We start from the raw sequence: 23,397 nt of genomic DNA on the forward strand, positions 1-23,397 counted from the left end.
CAGCAGCAGGAGATCCTCAAAGCTCACCTAGAATGCTGATCACACATATTCAGCCTTTCCTATCTCACATACATCCATCCACTTCTTCATGTTTTCCAGTGGCTTCCCGTGATTGCGGTTGTGTTAATGTATCGGGAAAAACCACTACTGTGCAGTTTGTCTGTGGTCCAATCACTGAGGACTGTGCTATCTGTAGTGTAGGGAAATCCCACAGTGACATCACACTCCTCGGGTGCCTCTCCCTACTGTGTCGGGTTGTGTGTAGTGCCAGACTATGCTGGTGCACACCCAGGGTTGTGTAGGTGCTGGTGCACACCCAGGGTTGTGTAGGTGCTGGTGCGTCCTAGTGCATGCTGGTAGTTGCTAATACATTCGCACAGTTCATGGTGAAATGCAGGACTGGAATGCCGGTGTCTCATTTTCAGTGAATAATTTTCAGAGAATTTGTACGACAGTAATCCGTCAGTGATCTGTACACGCCTACATGCTGCAAGACATTTCTACAAAGCCTTTCTCTTTTCCTTTGCTATGGAATGAGACTAAGACCCTCTAAACAGTTTCAACCCTCTGCATGTCTGAGTCCTTATTGCAGTGGCTGTATAATCTAACCTTGACCAAAGTGCGTTCTTACATCATAAAAGCAATTGGCAAGAACTTCTGCCTCTCACTCTCTCAGTCAAACTAGAAACTTTATTGACATTTTGCATTTTGTGTCTTTCAGTTCAAATATGTGTTGACTTTATATAGCTGATAGTAGTAGTGTTAATCATGATAAACACATTTTCTTTTTTGTTCAAATTAAACCTTAAAGAAAGATTCTTGCATGAATGAATGAATGACTAGCCTATAACTATTGTTTGTTAGCCTGTAATAGAACTATTACATCTTCATCATAAACATGTTAACTAACACAACGTCCTGCCACCCCAAATACCCTATCTCTGAAATGATGTCTTGCTTCTTTAATATAGGACCATAAAGTCAAACAGCTTCTTGTTTGGCAGACAATCAGGTGTGTGAGTGCAGTGCAGACTGTGCTGGCCTGCAGTGGCCTGCAGTGCCAAAATCAATGACCTCATATGAAGCAGAGAAAACACGGGGTGTAAATAAACAGGGAACAACACAATAGCTGGAAGCAATCAAAGGTGGAGATTAGAAACAACATAAAGCTAAGCAGGAACGAAGGACATGAGACAGGTTACCAAGGAAACCATGACGCTACCACAGAGGAAGTGTGACGGGAGAGGTGGCAGAAAGCTTCAGTAAACAGACATTTCTCATCTCAGCATTTCAGCAAAGCACCTGCAGCAGAATAGAATGACTCCAGTCAGTGTTGAAAAACCTGTTCCAGTGTCCCATGCACATACATGTAAACTCCTACTCAAAAGATCTAGCTCACTATAACACACGCTCTTCTCTGTCTTTCTGTTTTTTAGAAACACACACCCACCCTTTCACTTTAACCAGAAAGTCAGTGACTACAGGGGAGGCTGTGTGTGATTAATGTGCGTTTAGTATTGTTTGCCTATTCAATGATGTGCAATATTAAAAATGATTTATGATTCAACTGTTTGCGCAAACCACATGATGGTGATGTCATTTTTGGACAATTTCATCACTGTTTCATCACTGTTTAGAAAAAAGCTTATTCACAAACTTTTATATATTTTTGTATTTGTATATGTACAACTTATTTCCATAGTTTCAAAAGCACACAGGAAAATAGGCCTTCATAGGCCATGATTTACTTTAAGGGTGTGAACTGACTAGATCAAACATGTTAAACAGAAAGGATAAAGTTTTTGAATTACAAAATACTGGTAACATTAAACTCATTAAACTGTGTCACTGATGAATTATGAGAATAAAAGAGTAAAAATAACATTTAATTTGTATAAAGTACTTTTATAACCATCATCACATAAGCACTTTCAAACTGCAATGAAAGAAAACAGTATGTGGCGATGGGTGCGGCGTGAAGGACGAGACACAGAATCCCTCTATAGCAGCAAACGTCACTTTTAATTTTAACAAAGATTGTGCAATAGCGCACGGAGAACAATACACAGACACAGCAACGTGTAGACTTTAGACAACGACGAGCACAGGACACTGCGCAAGCGCACATTAAATAGACAAACCACATTAGCCCCACGTGATTACGAGACGATTCACAGGTGAGACACATTATTCACACGACATAGCCATCACCACAGAGTACCACTGACGCAGACAAGGCACGTGGACTACGAATACACACGCCCAAAAGGGAGGGGCCGGGGTCCTCAACGTGACAGACGCCCCCTCCAAGGGCACTACCCGTCCCGGGGTGCCAACAGGACCGAGTGCCCCGAATCCATGACGATGGGCGGATCCGACGCGCTCAGTCCTGCGTCTGGGAGGTGACCGCCCTTGGTGAAGCATCCGTCATGAATCGCCTAGCACACCCTCCCTGGGAAAAAATGTTCGACACACTAAACGGCACGGTCACAAACACACACACAGGCACGCTTACACACAGTGGCATGAGAGGGAAGAATGGGTTAGGCACACAAATGGGGAGACTAACAAACACTGGTACACACACACACGACATTGGCGCCAGGCTGCGCGCCAGGAGGAGAGCGAGTAGGGGAGAGTTATCAGGAGCTGCTGGCGCTGCGTTGGGCAATCCTCCTCCTGCCTTCGCTGCGAACCCTCCACCGGGTGCAGCGTGGCTGGCGGACGTGCCAGGTGCAGCGTGGCTGGCGGACGTGCCAGGTGCAGCGTGGGGGAGCTCCTCCGCTATGTCCATTTTCTCCTCCTCACCCTCCAGGATCCCTTCCATGGACTCTGCCGGGCTCTCACCCTGGGAACAGTCCATGGGGCTGGCCCCGGAGGATCTGGAGGGCGCGTTCTCCCCCGGAGTCCTCCGCCCCTTTACAGTCCCCACGGAGGAGGGAAGGCTCTCCTCCATTTCCTCCGTGTAGGCGTCTTCCTCGGTGTAGAGGTTGCTGTCCGCGAACTCGGACATCTCCGAGCCCACGGACGGAGGATAGCCCTCTTGCTCCTCCTCCTTGCCCTCCTCTACGGAGGGAGTGGGAACTACGGACGGAGGGAGGTAGTCGTCTTCCTCCGACTCCTCCTCTTCCTCCTCCTCTTCCCTGTAGTCGACGGTAGACGCGTCGCTCTTGGACGGAGGGTACTCCTCTTCCTCCTCCCCCTCCGCAACATAGTCCACGGTGGGAGCGGAGTAGATGGACGGAGGATAATCCTCCTCGTCCTGCTCCTCCTCGGAGTCCCCCTCTCCGAACTCGTTCTCCGGGGTGGACTCGACAGCCCCGTAGACGCAGGAGTCCACCCTCAGAGGCGAGAGGGCGCATGCTGGAGAGGGGCGTCGCTGGCGCTCACGCCAAATCCGCACCGCCCCCTCGCGGAGCTCCTCTGCCAACTCGGGGTACTGCATCCTCCGTGCCGCGGCCAGCTGGAAAGCGCAGACAGGATCCTGCTCCAGCTGCTCCTGTGTAGGCACAGCCTCCTGGCGCGGAGAGGAGCCTTCCTCTCGACCGGGGGGGTCCTCCTCCAGCTCGAGGATGCCCACCCGCAGGGGCGACAGCTCCCGAGAAGGAGAGGGGTGCCTCTCTACCCACACCCGAGCAGCTGTCCGGCGATATTCTTCGGCCAGCTCGGGTATGGAAGTTTCCCGAGCCGCGCACAGCAGGTACGCACACTCAGGGTCCAGCGTCAGCTGCGCCAGAGTCGGCAGGGCTTTGCGGCGTGGAGGAGAGGGAGAAGATCGGTGATGCCACTTGCTGGGTTTCTTCCCCTTTTTTGGCTTTGGTTTATAGCCTGGCATTTTCCACTTGGTGTCTCAGATGGCTCGTCGTTCTGTGACGATGGGTGCGGCGTGAAGGACGAGACACAGAATCCCTCTATAGCAGCAAACGTCACTTTTAATTTTAACAAAGATTGCGCAATAGCGCACGGAGAACAATACACAGACACAGCAACGTGTAGACTTTAGACAACGACGAGCACAGGACACTGCGCAAGCGCACATTAAATAGACAAACCACATTAGCCCCACGTGATTACGAGACGATTCACAGGTGAGACACATTATTCACACAACATAGCCATCACCACAGAGTACCACTGACGCAGACAAGGCACGTGGACTACGAATACACACGCCCAAAGGGGAGGGGCCGGGGGCCTCAACGTGACACAGTAACAGAAGAAACATAAACAAGCATAATTAAATAAATAATCTCCTAGGGAAATGTCTTTAAAACTTTGACAGGAAAAGCTTCAGTAATCCAAGCTGCAGCATTTCTTAATCTGATAACAAGAAGGAGAATTATGACAAATAAGAACTTCAGAAACATAAAAATGTACTAAAAACCTAAACCTAAAAACCTAAAATCATATTTACATTACATAAATCCAGCTAACGTGTCCATTGACAATCACTGAAGAGATGAAGAACAAATCCATGCTGAGGACAAATATTAAACTAATAAAGCTGTATTACTGTAACAAAAAATAAAACCAGTGTCAACACTGACCCCATGGGAACAACTGAAGTAACACAGTTGAACTTATGTCCATTTCCCCAAAGTAATCCATTCTTTCTGCCATCAGAAAAGAGAAGTAGTAATGAAATATTTATTGAAATATATTTATGTTGCAAAAATAGTTAGTGGAGGATATTTAACAAGGGAAGTGGTCTCGGCGTCATCTTGGTGAATTATGAAGTGAGCATGAAGTTCTGCATGTTCATTCTCTGATCAGGTAAAATACAAAAACATCAGCAAAAGCACCATCTCTGACTTCTTTAGGTAATCCATAGTTATATTTACACATTTCCATAATGGTATGGAGGAAGGTTTTATTCTCAAGTCTTAATAGCTGTGAGCTAAGAATAGAGTTGTGCAGGCCTTGGAAAGTGATGTGGGACTGTAAAAATAAATGATATTAAAATACACGGTGGTGTTTAAACCATTATTTCCAGGCTCAATTCAAACATTTAAAAATGATATTCACATGTGAAAATGTGAAGTCGTTAACAAGTAGGTAAGGATTGAACAATTGGAATTTTAAGAAGACAGAAACAGCTCTTTAATCAGTCTGTCACCACTGTAGTTTCCTGTTCTGAAAGAACCACAGGATATAAGAACTTTTATTGTCTCCTGTCACTTCCTGTGTTTCCCATTTGAGGGTGTTTCCCTGACACTTTCTTTTATATCTCAGTACAAGATGATCTCCATGAGGCTCTAAAAAAGTTTTATTATTAATGTTGTTATTATTTATATTTTTAGGCTTTATTTCTTTATTGATTTAATTTACAATCCCCTCCTGCCACTTCCCCTCCACCTTCCTTACCCCAGGGTATCCATGGTATCTCCATGGTATCTCCATGGTATCTCCATGGTATCCATTGCGTGCTGAATTACGTGGTTTCTTGACAGCTCCTTGGGCCTGGTATGATAATGCACTGCTTCCGCTGATCTATGGCCAACGTCTTATTCCAGCTTCTCTAATTCCCATGTGCATTGCTTCAGTCTTGATTTCCTTTATTTCCATGTTGTCCACATCCCCTGCTTGTCTGAACCATTCTCTTTGAAGCCTTGGCAACTGTTGCTCATGGAGGTTATTTGTCTCATCCAACACTACTCACTTTATACTTTTATACCAGTCGCCTTGCATATCACACCTGCAGAAGGTCTGTTGACTGCTTTTCTTCTCATTCTGGATTCTTAGGTATTTGTATAAGGCCTTGAGCTGACTGGCAATAAAAAAGTAGTTTTTTAATGAAAAAGTATTCTCTAGTAACATAGTAAAAAATCTAGTTTTGAAAAGCATTCTCATTAGAATGAACAGCCGAACAAGGTTGTTTTCTGTAACATTTAACAAGGTTGGAGAACACTTGAGGGGTGTTGGTTGACTCATCATCTATACTCATCATCTATCTATTTGGGAAGGCCTTGTTTCCCAAAATCTTAATAATACTAGAATTATGTAACGTGACAGACAGTAAGTGAGAGATGAGGGCTCTCTTTGACGTTATCCAATATAAAAAAAAGACGTCAAACAATATAAAAACTGCTGACAATAGAGCAAAAAAGGTTGAGAACTCTAAAGAGTTACAGAGATACCGGAACTGGCGCCAAACTCATTGCATGTGCATTTTAAATAGTGACTATGGGTGTTCACTTGTTGAGGACATTTTTCAATACACAACACAAGGTTTTTTTTATTGGGTATAATGGTGAGTGAGAGGGTAATTGCAAAGGTTTGTGTTTCTGCAGCCACAGGGTTGCCAACTCTCACGCATTGAGCGTGAGACACACGCATTTGACCGTTTTCACACGCTCTCACGCCACACTTCCGATATCTCAGGCCGAAAAAAAAATCTAGTTTATTTACCTCTGATCCACATCTATGATTCAATCAGTTACTGGTTCGCTCTGGCGCCAACCACTGGCGATCGATAGATCGCGATATAACACTTAATTTGTGTCCATTTTACGGTCGCCACCTCTGACATTTTTGTCTTTAAGCTTATTCATGACAAAATGAACAGTAGGGGTGTCACGATTCTCTAAATCCTCGATTCGATTGTATTTTCGATTTCATGGTCACGATTCGATTCAATTCTCGATTTACAGCAGAGAGGCCTATGCCAGTTTTATTTCAAAAGATGGGTTTGATATAAGTGATGCAAATTGATACAAGTAATCTGTAATACACCACATTAGGCACTAATGGTCAAATTTAAATAATTTTATTAAGATAAATGTAACAATCTTGTTCTCAGTGGAAAACAACAAAAACAAACAAATAATAATAACAAAAATGAGAGGTCACAGAGGGCACCTGCTATCTATTAATGTGCACTATTAAAACAGCAATGTGCAACATAAAATAAATAATAGAAAAATACAGGAACAGTACAAAATAATAGAACAAATAGAGCCTTTACAAACTAAACTCTATCCTACAACATTTCTTAAAAAAACTATTTCTTTAGTGTCTTCATACATGGAGGGTAACAGTTTAGTTGTAAGATGCAACCCTTATACTTTCGCAACCCTTATACCATAGCGCGACTCCGCACACCTCACGTGAACTTGCACGAGCAGCGGAGGCGTTTATACTTGGCGCATCACATTCTTTGCAGTGTTGTCTGAAACGATATGTGGTAGTATAAAGAAACACCCCTCAAAAACAGGGGAAGGAAGTTGGAACATTTACCTGATGAATTTTAATGTTGCATTGTGTTCCAGGTTTAAAAAGTGCTGGAATTTAGGCTAAAGTACTTGAAAAAATTGTAACTACTTAGTTTCACAACAAATAGCTGTCTGACTGAACAGTTCTCTTGTATTACGTTAATAAATATGAGGAGCTTGTAATTCCAGAGCGAAACATGAGAGAACGTGAAGACATTAAGATTGGGCGTTTTGAAAATAAACAACCATTAATGTGATGAAAAAGCGAATTGTTTCAAATCATTACGAGTATATGTATAAATATTTAACTTAATTAGGTTTAATGTGCTGGGAATTATTTAAATGGACCTTGAAAGTGACATACAAGTGCTTTAATTCCACCTTGTAAAGTTGTATGAGCCCAGCAAACATGACTTGCTTCATTGCGCTGAAGCGCGGCGCGCGCGAGCACGGGCGGAGCCACCATGATTATGTCATTTTCGGCGTGGGGACCCTCGCGCCACTCGCGAAGCGTCAAGTATAAACCAGGCTTTACTTTGCATAGTGTGGGTGCTTGCGTAGCTTAGAGGGAGGGATCGTCGATCCTCTTTTTGACTTCGAGGCTCGAGATCGTGACATAATTTCGATCTATTTCGATTGAATATCGAAATTATGACACCCCTAATGAATAGGCTTCATCTGTAGCACTCTTGCAAAATTCTTCTGGTTGTGGAGGTTTTGACTAACAGCATATTTTGAAAGTCGGAAACCCCAAGATTGAACCAAACTGGACAGAGACCTGCGATCTTTTCTGACATGGCAACAATATGTTAATGCATCCTTTTCCTATAATATTTTGAACAGTTACAAGTATTTAAAATGTTTTCATTATCACCTTAATTGTATTTAACAGTAAAGTCAACTGACTAGATTTTTAGTGTCATTTTTTGGTACAGGGCCGGTTTCTTGAGGGTTGCCAACCAGTTGACTCATACACTATATTGCCAAAAGTATTCACTCACCCATTGTAATGGCACTCCATATTTTCGCTCCTTTGTACCACAACATGTGAGAGTCTGTCTAAAAAGCAATTTTCTTGGATGCGAATGACATGACAATAAAATTTTCTTTTATAAACTTTTTCTCAAGACATTAAATCAAATCAAACTGTGCTGTTCCAACTCTGACATTCAGACTCTGACTCGTTAAAGGGGTTACATCCAATAAGAGTCCTGTAAACTGTAAACTATGACATCATATAAACTTATAACTGTTACATTCAAACAGACGTACGTACCACAAAATAACTTAATAAATGAACACTACTTTGTAATTACTCAAAAAAGTTATGAGCATGTTCTGAGTCCTTATTGGCTCTTACACCCATCCAAATGATCGGAATCAGGTGTTCCAAACACTTCCATGGCCACGGGTGTCTAAAATTAAGTACCTAGGCATGCAGACTGTTTTTACAAACATTTGTGAAAGAATGGGTCTCTCTCAGGAGCTCAGTGAATTCCAGTGTGGAACTGTGATAGGATGTCACCTGTGTCCTCGCTCCTAAATATTCCACAGTCAGCTGTCAGCTGTGTTATAAGAAAATGGAAGTGTTTGGGAACGACAGCAACTCAGCCACGAAGTGGTAGGCCACTTAAATTGACGGAGCGGGGCTCAGTGGATGCTGAAGCATATAGTACGAAGAGGTTGCCAACTTTCTGCAGAGTAAATCACTACAGACATCCAAACTTCATGTTCGGCCTTCGTATTAAAGGAAAGCGTCGGATGCAGTGGTGTAAAGCACGCCGCCACTGGACTCTAGAGCAGTGGAGACGCATAAATCGCACTTCTCCATATGTCAATCTAATGGACCAGTCCAGGTTTGGTGGTTGCCAAGAGAACGGTACTTGTCTGACTGCGTTGTGCCAAGTATAAAGTTTGGTGGAGGGGGGATTATGGTGTGGGGTTGTTTTTCAGGAGCTGGGCTTGGCCCCTTAGTTCCAGTGAAAGGAACTCTGAATGCTTCAACATACCAAGACATTTTGGACAATATGCTGCACTGTATCAATGGTTCAGTCTGCTGCTGGTGGTGGTGTAATGGTGGTGGTGTAATGGTGTTGGTGTAATGGTGGTGGCGTAATGGCGCTGGTGTAATGGCGCTGGTGTAATGGTGAGGTGGATAATATTTTCTTGGCACACATTAGGCCCTTTAATACCAACTGAGCATCATTCAAATGCCTCGGCCCACCTGAGTTACTAACCATATCCATCGCCTTATGACCACAGCATAGTCATAATATGATGTCTACTTCCAACAAGATAATGCATCATTTGGGACAATGAGTTCAATCTACTCCACTGGCCTCTACAGTCCCAATCCAGTAGATCCAGTTTGGGATGTGGTGGAACAGGAGATTTGCATTATGGCTGTGCAACTGACAAATCTGCAGCAAATGCATGATGTCAATATTTAAACATGGTCTACAATCTCTGAGGAACGTTTTCAGCACTGGACCATATAGTAGCTGGTGAGTACTGATTGCAACTGAAAATTACATGAATATTAAAATTACATAAGGATAATAGCTGGAATTCATGCATTGTTAGTGCATTGTTAGTAATTATATCCGTCTACTCAGTAGATAGCTACAGTTAGGCTATTAACAGTAATAATATAGCACTTCTATGGCACTTTATTACCCTACATTAGTTACTGTTACATTTAGCTATATCTCATGGAATCTTACAGTTAAATTAATTGTTACAATGTTACAATGTTAAATAATGTTACAATGTAGCAGAAATGATTACAAACTAAAGAGGGAGGAGAAAATAGAAGATTATTCCATTACAAGAGTAAAGGAAACTGCTCATTTGGAAAGTGCCGTCACATTAGATTCAAGTCACAGTTAGACCACAATTAGGCGACAGACTACATTTTTCCAAGTATGAAAATGTTTTTCCCCTGCGATTATATTAAAAGAGCATGCTAGTACCATTGCAGCAGTAGTTCTAGCATAGTAACTAAGTCGACTTCAAGAACATACACACTAAGGCCAATGCCCTGGGCCTGTGCCACAACAGACACTTTACTGTTCACTGCCTACTCTCTATATTTATAAATAACATATATAATATAATATAACAAGTATAATATTTGATCATTTCCAGTAGGACCAGTAGTGTTATCTCTCTATGTTTCTCCCACATCCTGAGTAGCTGGCAGTGCGTCTTAGATGCTGCGGCTGCTCGGGGCTCCCGGTGCTTTAACACTGGGCCCCAGGGAAATGTAATTTCATACCTTGCACTTGTACAATGTATGACAATAAAGTCTTTCTGAGTTCTGACCTCTATAAATATGTAAAGAGTGAGAGGCAGTCCTTGGTATATCTAGCACTGCTTGAAAAGATAAATCTGCTCCTTTGCTGAGATTTGCAGTGTTCATATTCTTATGGCCATGTGTTCTGATCCATTTGAATACAAAATTATGCTTTGGGACATGCACTAATACACTTCATACACTGTTTATCATACCTCCCCTTTAAGTGATACAACAGCAAATATCATAAAACAGGAAATCATGCACGATGATGTAGCTTGCACTCCACAGAGTGTGTTATAAATGTAATCTGAGCTATCTGACATTTAGCTTTCCGTTCTTATGTATTTGGGAAATTTGGCGGTGGGATGTACGTCACAGGATGTCCACTTTCCATCCAATGCGAGGCGTTAACATAAAAAAAAAGAACTCACCTACAAAAAAAGGAAAAAGTAATATTGTCTTATCGTCCTCGTTCCTCCACATCTCCTTCTTACGGTTACTGGCCACAAGGCTTGGCATAGTTCCAAGGGTAAGACAACCTGGGGGTAATTTTCTGCGCATTTATTGTAGGTATCAGTTCAGTTTTGACACGGCGGTTGCTTCTTGCTTGACTTAACTTAGAGCAAGACATAAGTTGCCATGTCGAAGAAGCCCTCAGCCACAAGGGTCAGCTGATTTCCTGTGACCCCCCCCTCACTTCCTGTTTAGGTCTTGGCCATAGATATTTACAGTGCAGGCTTGTATCATAATGTATAGCAACTACTAACATGAGCTGAAATAATACGTGTTTTGTGCTTGTCTGATGTAGAGAATGTAGAGGTTGCATGGTCTTCTACTCTCTGGAGATCAGGTATGAGAATACATTTCGAGCCGTATGCCTTTCGATGTCCCATCTGTGCTCTTTTTAACGTCTGTCATACTTATGGGCTCTTATCAAAAATGCATCATTTGACCTTTAGGCACATTATGCAATGTAGTCTATAGTTCAGTTTAGTTTTATGTGATGCAATTGCCCTTTGGTGCTGTGCAGGTGCAGCTGTGGCAGTAGTGAGAGCTGATTGGTCCACATTACCCATGAGTTGGTATACACTGAGGTAACCCATGTCTAGTCAATCTAGGCAAAGGGGCAGGCCTTCTTTTCGCTCAGAAGTTAGACAGACAGTTGGAGTTATTTTTGTAAGTAGAAGTAAAATGTCTTTAGCTCTTAAACCTTTTGATATTAAAGTGTTTGTTAGTTAGGGCAGCCCAACAAAAATGTATTCTATTACTGTTTTTGGTTTGCATGCTGTTGCATTTGCATCGTCCTCAGCTTACTACAGTGAACAACGTGGTTGCTGTCCCTCCCTGGAAAAGTGATAACGCAACACCTATTTACTGGCATGGTGGCTCTCCAAAGTACAACATTCAAAGAGGTCACAGAGGTGCGCCCTTAGCAAATAAATGAGCAAAGGTTAAGCCATTTTATATTTATTCATTTATTTTAAGAGCTGTATTTAAGAGTTGTTCATTGTTTAAAGACTGCAGACACAGTGGCCAGTCACCCCATTTGAACTGTTCACTCATGCAGCGTTGGGCCATGGGACCTACACATTGTTGACCTTGTGAATCTTTTCCATTTCCATATTGATTAAAAGGCTGCATAATAATAATAATAATAACTACAAAAAGAGGGAGAGGATATTGAGAGAAAACTCATCTATGTTCATTATGTCTCAGAGGCATTTGAATGTGTCCTAGCAGTCTTTAAATAATGGGGAATTAAAAGGTCAAGTTAGACAGGAGAGCAGTGAAAGTTTCTAGTCATCTGCCTGATAGAAGCGAGTTTCTGTACCTCCCACGCTCCCTGACCCTGCCAGGTATGTAAAGGTTACTGTAAATCCACAAAGAGACGTGGCCTGGGATCACATTTCACATTGTTCCTCACACGTCATAAAAAAACACGATCAAAGAAATTATTTCAGTGACAAATTTGCATTCCATCCTTTATTAAGACAAAATTACAAATCAGAGAATAATTGTTTCAAAACAATTGCATGTTTTGGATCTTGAGCTGTGTCATATATGTACATAAACATGCCTTTAAACCTTCCAGCTGAACTTCCAGCATGCAGCAGTGTCAGTGATACTGTTTGGACTTTGGATGGCTAGATCAGATTTCCATTCTAAGACATTCTAACAGTAACAAAGGTTCAAGGTTTTTTTTGGTGGTGTTTGTTTGCGTTATGGTTTGTGTCCTGTTGTTTTTTTTTTGTTTGTTTTTTTTGCAGAGCATACAAAACGTCAGTAAATACCCTTTCCTCCTACTCAGTATCATATAAAGACAAATCAACACAATGCCACATTTTTAATGGTTCAAGATGAATAATACACTTTTACTGTATGAAATGTGTTACAGCAATCTGTAATTTTCTGAGAAGTGGATGGCTTTGATGAGTTTCGAGTGTGACAAGCCAGTAATGATAATGAAAAAATCTAAACCAATTTATGGGAAAAGAAATGCAATAGAAGAACACAGGACTTTTTTCTCCTGGTTTTATATTTCTATACACAGATCTATGTAGTCCAAGAGAAATTAGAATACATCCAGGAGAAAAAATTATACATCCAGGTGAAAATTCAAACCCTCTGTTTTGTGAAAGTATTTACTAAACATATGAATCCGAGAGGCACTCAAAACACTGAATTATTTTTTTGTTAAAGTGATGTTTGAGAATGCTTCCAATTTATGTTTTAATTAGAATGTTCTAATTATTATTTTCCAAGCCTTTGGAGTGGCTCTCGGAACCTGCAACGAAGGGCAGGGACCAAAGCACAAAACCGCTGGGACCAGTTATTTCCAGGATTGGCAGTTTCTCTGTAGGGGCTCTGCCTCCATCTCTGAGATGCTTCCTCGTAGGAGGAGGAGGAGGAACTGGGGAGTGGGGGACTCCCCTCTTTCCACACCCTGCCCTGGAGATGCGATCCCCTGCACTATCAGGCCTGCAGCTCCCCTAAAGATGATGGGCTCCTCCTCCGGACCTTTGGGGGTGTACTCCGGGACGGGCTTCTCCTCCTCAGAGGCGAGGGAGGAAAGAGAGAGAGAGGTTGGACCAATTCTGGTACGCCCCGCCGTACTGGGCAGAGTCCTACTCTTCAAACGCAAACTGCCCCAACACCAACGCTCGGCCCTCCTGAGAAGAACTAGGTGGCCGCGGAAAAGAACCCCTCGCAGGCTGGTAGGTCCTCCCCCTGATTGAGAGACCAGTATAGTTCCACTGGGACCCAGCCAGCCAGTTCTACTCCACAAACCGAACTACCTTGCCAGGAGCGTTTGCTCTCATGTCATGGGGCGGGCAGGAGAGGTACGACAGCAGGGCTCTCAAGTCTCACGCATTGAGCGTGTGACACACGCATTTGACCGTCTTCACACGCTCACACGCCACATTTCCGATTTCACACGCCGAGAAAAAAAAATCTAGTTTATTTACCTCCGATCCATATCTATGTCGCCCTCCACTGGCGATCGATCGCGATATACAAACCCCCCACCCCGCTCAACAACTTACGTTCGCCACCCCCCCCCCCCCCTCAACAACTTACGTTCGCCACCACCCCCCCCCTCAACAACTTACGTTCGCCACCAACCCCCCCCCCCCCCCCCCCGCTCAACAACTCACGTTCGTCACCCCCCCGCTCAACAATTAACGTTCGCCACCCCCCGTCAACAACTCTCACACTCTGACATGAATCCAAAACTTGAGAGCCCAGCACCTTATACCTTATCTTGCCTTACATTCATGTAGGCATCCTGGGGGCTTTAGGCAATCTGCAATGCTGCGGGCGAATGTGGGATGCCGAGATGAGTTTACACTTACGGTAAACATATCAGCAGTGTTGGGAACGTTACTTTAAAAAAGTAATTAGTTATAATTACTCACTACTTGTTCAAAAAAGTAACTGAGTTAGTAACTGAATTACTCTATAATAAAAGTAACTCGTTACCAGGGAAAGTAACTATTTGCGTTACAGTTAAAAAAAGGTTATATGCGAATTAATTACGTTTTTTTTTTAAAGCAATTTTCAGTCAGTTGAAATGAGTAGATCAGAAAATTGTTTAACTTTTGATATTTATTGCACATCCACAGACCAGTGCAGGATAAAATCCTTTAAAATCCCAAATCTTTGGGAAAAAAAAGCAAAAGTAAACAGTTACACTATATAAACTGCATTTACATCTATGAAATTAAATTTAATTCTCTCAACCTGAGACAACTGGTTTGTTTACAACAGAAGTAAACTTAACAATAAAACCTCTATTCTTAATTAAATTAATCAAATACCCAGTCTGTTAGACAGGAACTTCAAGTATTTTCTTAAATAATGTTTATATCGCCTTGAAAGTTCTAGTTTTCTTCGGCTTGCACCTGACGCCATTTCGGCCTCTTCTCCGTTTGTGTCGTGTCACTCGCGTGCTTCGGTGCGCGTGTAAAAACACTGGCTCTGATTGGCTATCATAACGCTGCCTTAGCCAATCGCTTACTGACTTGTTAAGTTAAACAGGTGTTACACCGAGAACTGTGACCTATCGAGATCTGTTACTCCTCACTAGCCTGGGCAGCGGTCCGCTCGGGTTACTGTTAGTATATCAATATATAGTAACGCACCGCTTTTAATGACCAGTAACGTAAACGGCGTTGTAACGACAGGAAAAGTAACTAATTATATTATCCCGTTGCTGACAAAATGACGACGTTACCTAACGTTATTCGCAACACTGCATATCAGACAGACAAGAATAAACTACCTAAACACCTAGATACACTGAAGATAACAAGACAGAAGGGACAGGTGCTATGAATAATACAGGCGAACACACACAATAAGACACTCACAGAAGTAAACATATATAGATGAAAACATGCTTATAGATAAATGCAGCAAAACGTATCATTTTGGGGGCCTACCACTGGATAATAAGCATTGTGTAGTAGCATTGTGTTATCTACGTGGCCAAGAGTAGCGAGTTAGCCAAGTAATATTTGAGAACTTTATAGCTACATGTAACTATAAATACCACGGATATCTTATTTAAGCATGTTTAGAACATTGTGTTTGCATGTTTATCATCGTGTCAGCCAATTTGGTGCCCAGACCGCTGCAGGTAGCTAACTGGAACCATATGCTAACATAGCGCTGCTAAACTGGCCAGAAGAATATGGTGAATAAAAGGACTTCAGTTTTCTCTTAGTTTAAGTGTTTTGCAGACTATAAAGGTTCACACGTGAAAGCTACAGGTAATTGTAAAACGCTTTACAGTACTATAGAATGCTGTAGTAGGCCCACATGCTATGGTGAGCCACCATTCACACCAAAGATTTACTAGATTAAACAAAAATAAGTAGGTTAGATCGAATGACAAACATTTATATATATAAAGAATCTGCCAGTTTCTTTATTTTTTATTTTTTTTTTGAGAAATTAAAGGGGCCACAAAGCATTGCAAAAGGCCTGCTTTCAGATAAGGATTTTGAACCACGAAGCAGAGAACACCTACAAAGTCTAGTTGGAACTCTGCTGGTCTCAATCTGGGGCATTTTTTAGGTTGCTTAGTCATTATGGGCCTGTGCTGGTTATTGTACAGGGTAGCACAGTGAAACTAGCAACTATGTAAACAACCACTTTCATGGAAATCACTTTTTCATGCACACATGCACATGCAGTCTGAGTGTAAGCACACACACACACACACACACACACACGCATGCACACACACACACACACACACACACACACACACACACACACACACACACACACACACACACAAACACAAACAAACTAAGTTAAAACACATTTAAAATGTATCCCTCCATCCTCTCGCTGTGGGGCGGCCCCTGTGTGTGTGCAGGGGGCTGGAGGTGTTGGGAACCAGAGCATCTTTCCAAAAACAAGTGGGTGTTTTTAGCTCAGTAACCCCATTGAAGTTGTTGTTTGTGTGAGTGGTGACAGTGGGGGGTGCTCTGGTAGTGCTCCTGAGCGCAGGGACCACTCTCTCTGGCTCGAGCTGGCCGGGTCTCCCCCTTCTGACTCACCATAGCGCTGTGGTGTTTTTAGGTCTGTAACCTATACTTGACAGTGCCCAAGTGCTCTCTGACACACACACACACACACATGCTCATAAATGCTCCACCCTCCCCTCTGTGCCACTAGTACCCTCTCATAGGAGAGCTACACCAGAGCTCCATCTCTCTCACCGGAGAGCTACACCAGAGCTCCATCTCTCTCATGGGAGAGCTACACCAGAACTCCATCTCTCTCATAGCAGAGCTACACCAGAGCTCTATCTCTCTCATAGGAGAGCTACACCTGAGCTCCATCTTTCTCATGGGAGAGCTACATCTGAGCTCCGTCTTTCTCATGGGAGAGCTACACCAGAGCTCCATCTTTCTCACGGGAGAGCTACACCTGAGCTCCATCTCTCTCACGGGAGAGCTACACCTTAGCTCCATCTCTCTCATGGGAGAGCTACACTCCCCACTCACCACTGAATATCATGGATGCAATCATAACAAATATGGACTTATATATAAATGCCACTGAGTGTTGCTTCAAAGAGATTTAAAAGGATTAAGGGCTTTTTTTCAGACAGTTAAAAGAGTGAAATTCACTTTGAAAACTATGAAAACAGTCTCTTTAAACAGAGGATATTAAAGACATTATGGGATCTGTATGTCTGCTGAACCAGAGGCTACCAGCACCATTCAACACTAATTCTCAATTTGCACAATTTTGTTTTTTGTTCCATTAGCACCTTGTGTTGGTAAAGATTTCCTGTCAAGTCAGTACTGGTACGGTAATCCAGTCATTGTTATTAATGTTGTCCCCCCCCCAACACCCCCCCTCCCCATTTCCTTGCGTTAAAAAGCCTAGGAGAGGCCATGTTGTTCTTGTGGCATATCCCTTCCTTAACACAGTCATTCATAGAACACAAAAATATCAGCAACCTGTGTGTGACATGTTAGATATTCACTGGGGGACTTCACTGACATTCAAGATTAGACCGAGAGATTTTGAGAAAGTCAGAAGAAAGGAATCTTCTCTTTCAAGACGCGTTTCAGTCATACCAGCGGCTCATTTTCACTCATCAAACACATGCGACAATACAGCTGTGATGAAAACCGAAACATTTTGAATACAGGCGCAATGGTCTTAATGGCCCATATCATCAGTTTATATGAATAAGCACTCAGAAATGTCTGATAAACCTCTCAATCGTTTAAGTAAGCCAACACATGCCAAGCATTGTACAGTCGTGCAGTGTGTGGGTGAGTCTGATCGGATCTGAGAGTGAAGGGCTGGCAGCTAACCATCAAGAAAAGATGGGATGTGTTTGCTGCTACATGATGCTGATTATATGGTTTATCAACCTGCCATGCAGGTGTATTTGGATTTAAAGATTTTTTGAAGCATGTGTAGGTAAAAGGTGAGATTAAGAGTGACATTGTACTTAGAATTTGACCATTTTGCTTTTTTTCACCAGAGTAAGAAATTTTACTTAAAATTTTTAAAATGTAACGCATGTAAGTAAAACAGCGATGTAGGCACGGTGACCTTCCTCCAGTCTCCAGTCTTTGTTAAGGTGGTGATTTATATGCTGTTGGCCTCCAGATGTATCCACAGTATCCTCTCTTATTGCTAAACGCTAAATTTAACACATTTCAAAGGCTGTTATGTTGACACATAAGGTCTGCCTAGTAGACATATCAGGGATTATTCAGTATTACAAGGGACCCATTTTACCCCCTGCACACAAGATAAGTTATCTGGATTCTTAATTAAATGAAATTTGAGGATCTTATATTAGTTCAGTCATGATGGCCATGGGTGTCAGGATTCCAGTGCATTTCTCAGTTACTTAATGGGGAATCAGCTGTGTTGAGATGTCTGTGGTTTTCCCTGTTGTTCACGTTCTTATGTTGAGTATTTCCCTCACTTGAGTAGATTTTAACTACCCATGACTAAGCCAAAATAATAACAGGGGTCAAATGTTTATTTATATTCTTTTACTTCTATTGTATAAAAGCTTTCAATTGCAAATGCCTGGCTTCCCGAAATGAGTAAGCAGTGTGAAATCCTCCCCAAATTCCCACAAACAAAACCTCTGAGTTGATCAGTTTTCCATTTCAATGTTTGCCCTCTTGTCTGATTAAAGAAAGGCATAATGGATGTAAGGGTATGCCACCGTTTTGTATTAGTGGAGAACATGGAAGGCACAGAATTTCTCATGAGCACCAATGTATGACATCTGGGAGAAAACAGAGTGAGCAGTGAGAAAACAGTGAGCAGTGAGAAAACAGAGTGAGCAATGAGAAAACAGAGTGAGCTGTGAGAAAACAGAGTGAGCAGTGAGAAAACAGTGAGCAGTGAGAAAACAGAATGAGCAGTGAGAAAACAGTGAGCAGTGAGAAAACAGAATGAGCAGTGAGAAAACAGTGAGCTGTGAGAAAACAGAGTGAGATCCAATAAAGATCCAATAAACGTATTTTCTCACAAATATGTATTTTCTGATTACACAGAGCATCCGTATCCTGATATTGAATCACATCAGGAAAAGTGCGACACTTCTTTGGTGTTGGTGCAGTATGTAGACCAACAGGAATTCTTCATGATCAGCAGGAGGAGAGATGTGGGAGTCAGGTGGCTTATACAGTAAATACCATGGTACAGAAAATACCATTTTCTGTTTTTCTTATTCTTCCCCCATTCATTTTGTTTCCTATTCAGAAGACTGGCCAAGCAGAACAAAATCTGTGAGGGGTCTGCCGGCTCTGAGTTATAACAACTTTATAAATCTTGTGGTTTTATGGTCAGTGCTATTTTCTACACATTCTTTACTAATATAGCGTGATTTCTTGTAGGGTGATTTTGTTTACTTGTAGAGTTCTGTGGCTTTTCGGGAAGCCCACACTTATCTTCCAATTTTACTCACAGGTTTCAGAGGTGAACACTGACAAGACTTTTACCATGGGGCTACCATACCAGGCCTGAACACCAGCCAGAGGTTCTATTACCAAAGCTCTTTAGATCAACCCATATGAATCTAGTTTCCCGCCTTGAATTTTCATGGTAATTTTAACAGTTAATAAAATGGATGTCACTTTGTTTTCATACCTGAATCCTAGATAAACAAAGAAGATAATCTGCAGTTCCAGGATATCCACAGATGTGGTGTAAATACCTTTGTTCTATGGCAAAAAAGATCTATGAGTTATTACAAAATAACTGCATGGTGAGTCTAGGTCTAGTTAAATTCAAATTGTGCATGTGAGAATTACTTTTACATTTGTTCTCAGAAATGTTGATGGGGAATATCTCAGCTATAGTTACAGGCTGTACTGTAAGTATTGCTGAGATATTCCCTATCAACCTTTTTAAACATCTGGTCTATACATCTTCAAGATGACGGAACTGCAAAGTATGAAATAAGCCTCAGCGTAAAATGTGGTCTATAATAAATAATCTAACAAATGTTTAGCACAGTGTCTAAACATTTGTTAGACATTCATGCTGAATTTACCAAGCTTTTTTCACCATAGTGATTCAGTTAACTCGACAAACAAAAACTGACTCTTTGCTGAAGAAGGACTAGGTGAACTTATTATGAGAATCCGAAAGTTCAGGTTTCCCACTTTATCAGAAACACTTTATCCACCACAGAAGGTGGATAAGAACCTGTGTGGACTGCAGAGGGAGAGGTAACAGTAACTTAACTATCAGTCTGTGTACAAATGTGCAATGAAGTCATTTTGTCCGTGAGCACAAACTGCTTTAGACGGTGGCACTGATGACGTCAAAGTGATATGGGACCCATCCTGTTTATCTTGATCATTTTTCTTTCATTTACTGTATGGTTTGTTTTTTTTTTTTAAGAAAGTGGACCCATGCGTCATACTGATTCGTTTTCATTTATCATTTCATTTATTGTACATTTTTACACATTTTGACACACCGCATATTTGTGTATCAGTGCTGGGCAAATGAATCTACAATACTTGTTTTACATGTCGGATTAAAATAGGCTTAGATTTAACAACACTGCCATCTTGTGGACATCAGAGAAATGTGTACTAGTTAAATGTTCAACTTGCTGTTAATTAGAGCAGCATAAATAGTTATCAAGAGACAGAAGAAGACATTTGCATGATGATTAAACCATAGTTTAATATATGATTAAACCATAATTTTAAAATAACCATAACCACAAATACTCTCTTAAACTTCTGAGTTACACTAAACTTTTGACTAGACTCTGCTTTCAGAGATGTGTATTGGTATTATGAAATAGCACTTTGTACATGTCAGTCTGTTTTGGTTAAAGTGCAGAGAGGTCGTGAGCAGGTTTGTCTCTGTCTCTGGTCTGTTAAGCTCAAGTCCTCATGTAGAGTTTGTATATCCTCCCTGTATCTGTGTGGATGAATATTCAATCTATTCAATCTGTCCTTAGCTCATGCTGTGGTACCGAACTGCTTCAAAACCACCTCCATCGTCCCGATACCCAAAACCTCCAACCCAACAAGACTCAATGACTACCGCCCGGTAGCCCTCACTCCCATCTTCACTAAGTGCTTTGAGCGGCTGGTCCTTCTGGTGGACTTCAGAAGGAATGCTGACCCACATCCACCCATCCACATCAAGGGGACGGCTGTGGAGCGTGTGAACAGCTTCAAGTTCCTTGGTGTCCACATCTCTGAGATCTCACTTGGATGACCAGCTGCTCCAAGCTGGTTAAAAAAGCCCACCAGCGCCTCTTTTTCTGAGGACTTTGAAAAAGAACCACCTGACCTCAGACATCCTGGTGAACTTTTACCGCTGCACCACTGAGAGCATCCTGACCAACTGCATCACAGTATCGTACGGATGCTGTTCTGCCACAGACCGGAAGGCGCTGCAAAGGGTGATGAAAATCACCCAGCGCATCATTGGAGCACCACTTCCTGGCATAGAGGACATCTACAGGAAGCGGTGAATGAAAAGGGCTTGGAAAATAATCAAGGATCCCAGCCACCCAGCACACAAACTTTTTAACCTCATGCCCTCTGGGAGGTGTTACAGGAGCCTCCGGACTAAGACCACCAGGTACCGGAACAGTTTTTTTCCAAAAGCTGTCACACTCCTGAACTCTGCCTCCTGAATTCAAACAATAACACTGGCCTGAACCCCAACACATACATTAAACATCACCGAACACTTTAAAACGTCACTACCAGTTCTCCGTTGTATATAATATACATACATACAGTATATATATATATATATATATATATATATATATATATATATATATATATATATATATATATATATATATATATATATATATATATATAGTTGTGATCAAATTTATTCAACCCCCAATGCTGCGAAGGGTTTTATGGAATTCAGTGCACATTTGTAATTGTGTTCATAATGAAATCTTACAAGGACTTGTTAAAGAACTAAATGCAACTAAGATAGCATCAATTTTTTTTGTCATAAAGTATTAAATGGCCTTTTTGTGACAATAATTGACACAATTATTCAACCCCTTTACGACTACCACTCCTAAGAACAGAGGTTCATTCCAGTGTTTTCCATCAGGTATTGAAAACATCTGTGGATGTCAACGAGCAGCAATCAAGCATGATAAGCACCAATTAGGCAGATTTAAAAGGACTGTGATACTCAGCTCCTTCTAGACATCTACTGGTGTGTTTCCAAGCATGGTGAAGGCAAGAGAATGGTCCCAGAAGACAAGAGAAGAGGTTATTGCTCTTCACAAGAATGGCAATGGATATAAAAAGATTGCGAAGTTGTTAAATATTCCAAGAGACACTATCGGAAGTATCATTCGCAAGTTCAAGTTAAAGGGCACAGTGGAAACGTTACCTGGTCGTGGCAGAAAGAAGATCCTGACCGCGACTGCTGTGCGCTACCTGAAGCGTAATGTGGAGAAAAATCCCCGCGTGACTGCTAAGGAACTGAAAAAAGACCTGTCAGATGTGGGCACTGAAGTTTCAGCTCAGACAATAAGGCCTACTGTGAAGCATGGCAGGGGGTCAATTATGCTTTGGGGCTGTTTTGCTTCTAATGGTACAGGAAAGCTTCAACGTGTGCAGGGTACCATGAATTCCCTTCAGTACCAGGAGATCTTGGAGGAAAATGTGATGGAGTCAGTCACAAACCTGCGGCTTGGGAGACGTTGGACCTTCCAACAGGACAATGATCCGAAGCACACATCCAAGTCCACTAGAGCATGGTTGAACATGAAAGGCTGGAACATTCTAGAGTGGCCATCGCAATCACCAGACTTAAATCCAATTGAGAACCTCTGGTGGGACCTAAAGAAGGCAGTTGCAGTGCGCAAGCCTAAGAATGTGACTGAACTGGAGGCTTTTGCCCATGAAGAATGGGCTAAGATACCCATAGGTCGCTGCAAGAACTTGTGTCAAGCTATGCTTCACGCTTGAAAGCTATCATAACTGGAAAAGGATGTTGTACTAAGTACTAAAAAATAATGTCACTAGGGGGTTGAATAAAACTGATAATGATGTGAGCACAGTAAAGACATTTGTGGTTATTCCATCATAAATATTATGTTATGTTTGTCTAATTTATAAGTGCCTCTTTGATATAATTGTAAATAAGATGACTGAAATGATCAAAATCAATGTCAAACTGGCCAAATCACTTTATTTCAGTGGGGGTTGAATAAATTTGATCACAACTGTATATATACATATATTATATTTATATATACATACATATGTCCACCATAGTATATTGACTGTATAATATATTTTTTAATAATCTGTATATTACTGTAATAACCTATACTACCTCAATAATCTGTATATTACATTTATCTGTAAA

The 23,397-nt window shown here is 41.8% G+C and overlaps 1 long non-coding RNA gene across 1 annotated transcript; it reads left to right on the forward strand.

Annotated features, from left to right (window-relative positions):
• The first annotated feature begins 18,537 nt into the window (after positions 1–18,537).
• LOC143522487 (uncharacterized) lies at positions 18,538–21,718 on the forward strand. The gene is made up of 4 exons (XR_013133017.1): positions 18,538–19,354; positions 19,480–19,549; positions 19,671–19,777; positions 20,993–21,718. It is a non-coding gene; the product is annotated as an uncharacterized LOC143522487 (long non-coding RNA).
• The last annotated feature ends 1,679 nt before the right edge of the window (positions 21,719–23,397 follow it).

Source organism: Brachyhypopomus gauderio, chromosome 9 (genome assembly GCF_052324685.1).
Source record: "Brachyhypopomus gauderio isolate BG-103 chromosome 9, BGAUD_0.2, whole genome shotgun sequence".
Lineage (NCBI taxonomy): Eukaryota > Metazoa > Chordata > Actinopteri > Gymnotiformes > Hypopomidae > Brachyhypopomus > Brachyhypopomus gauderio.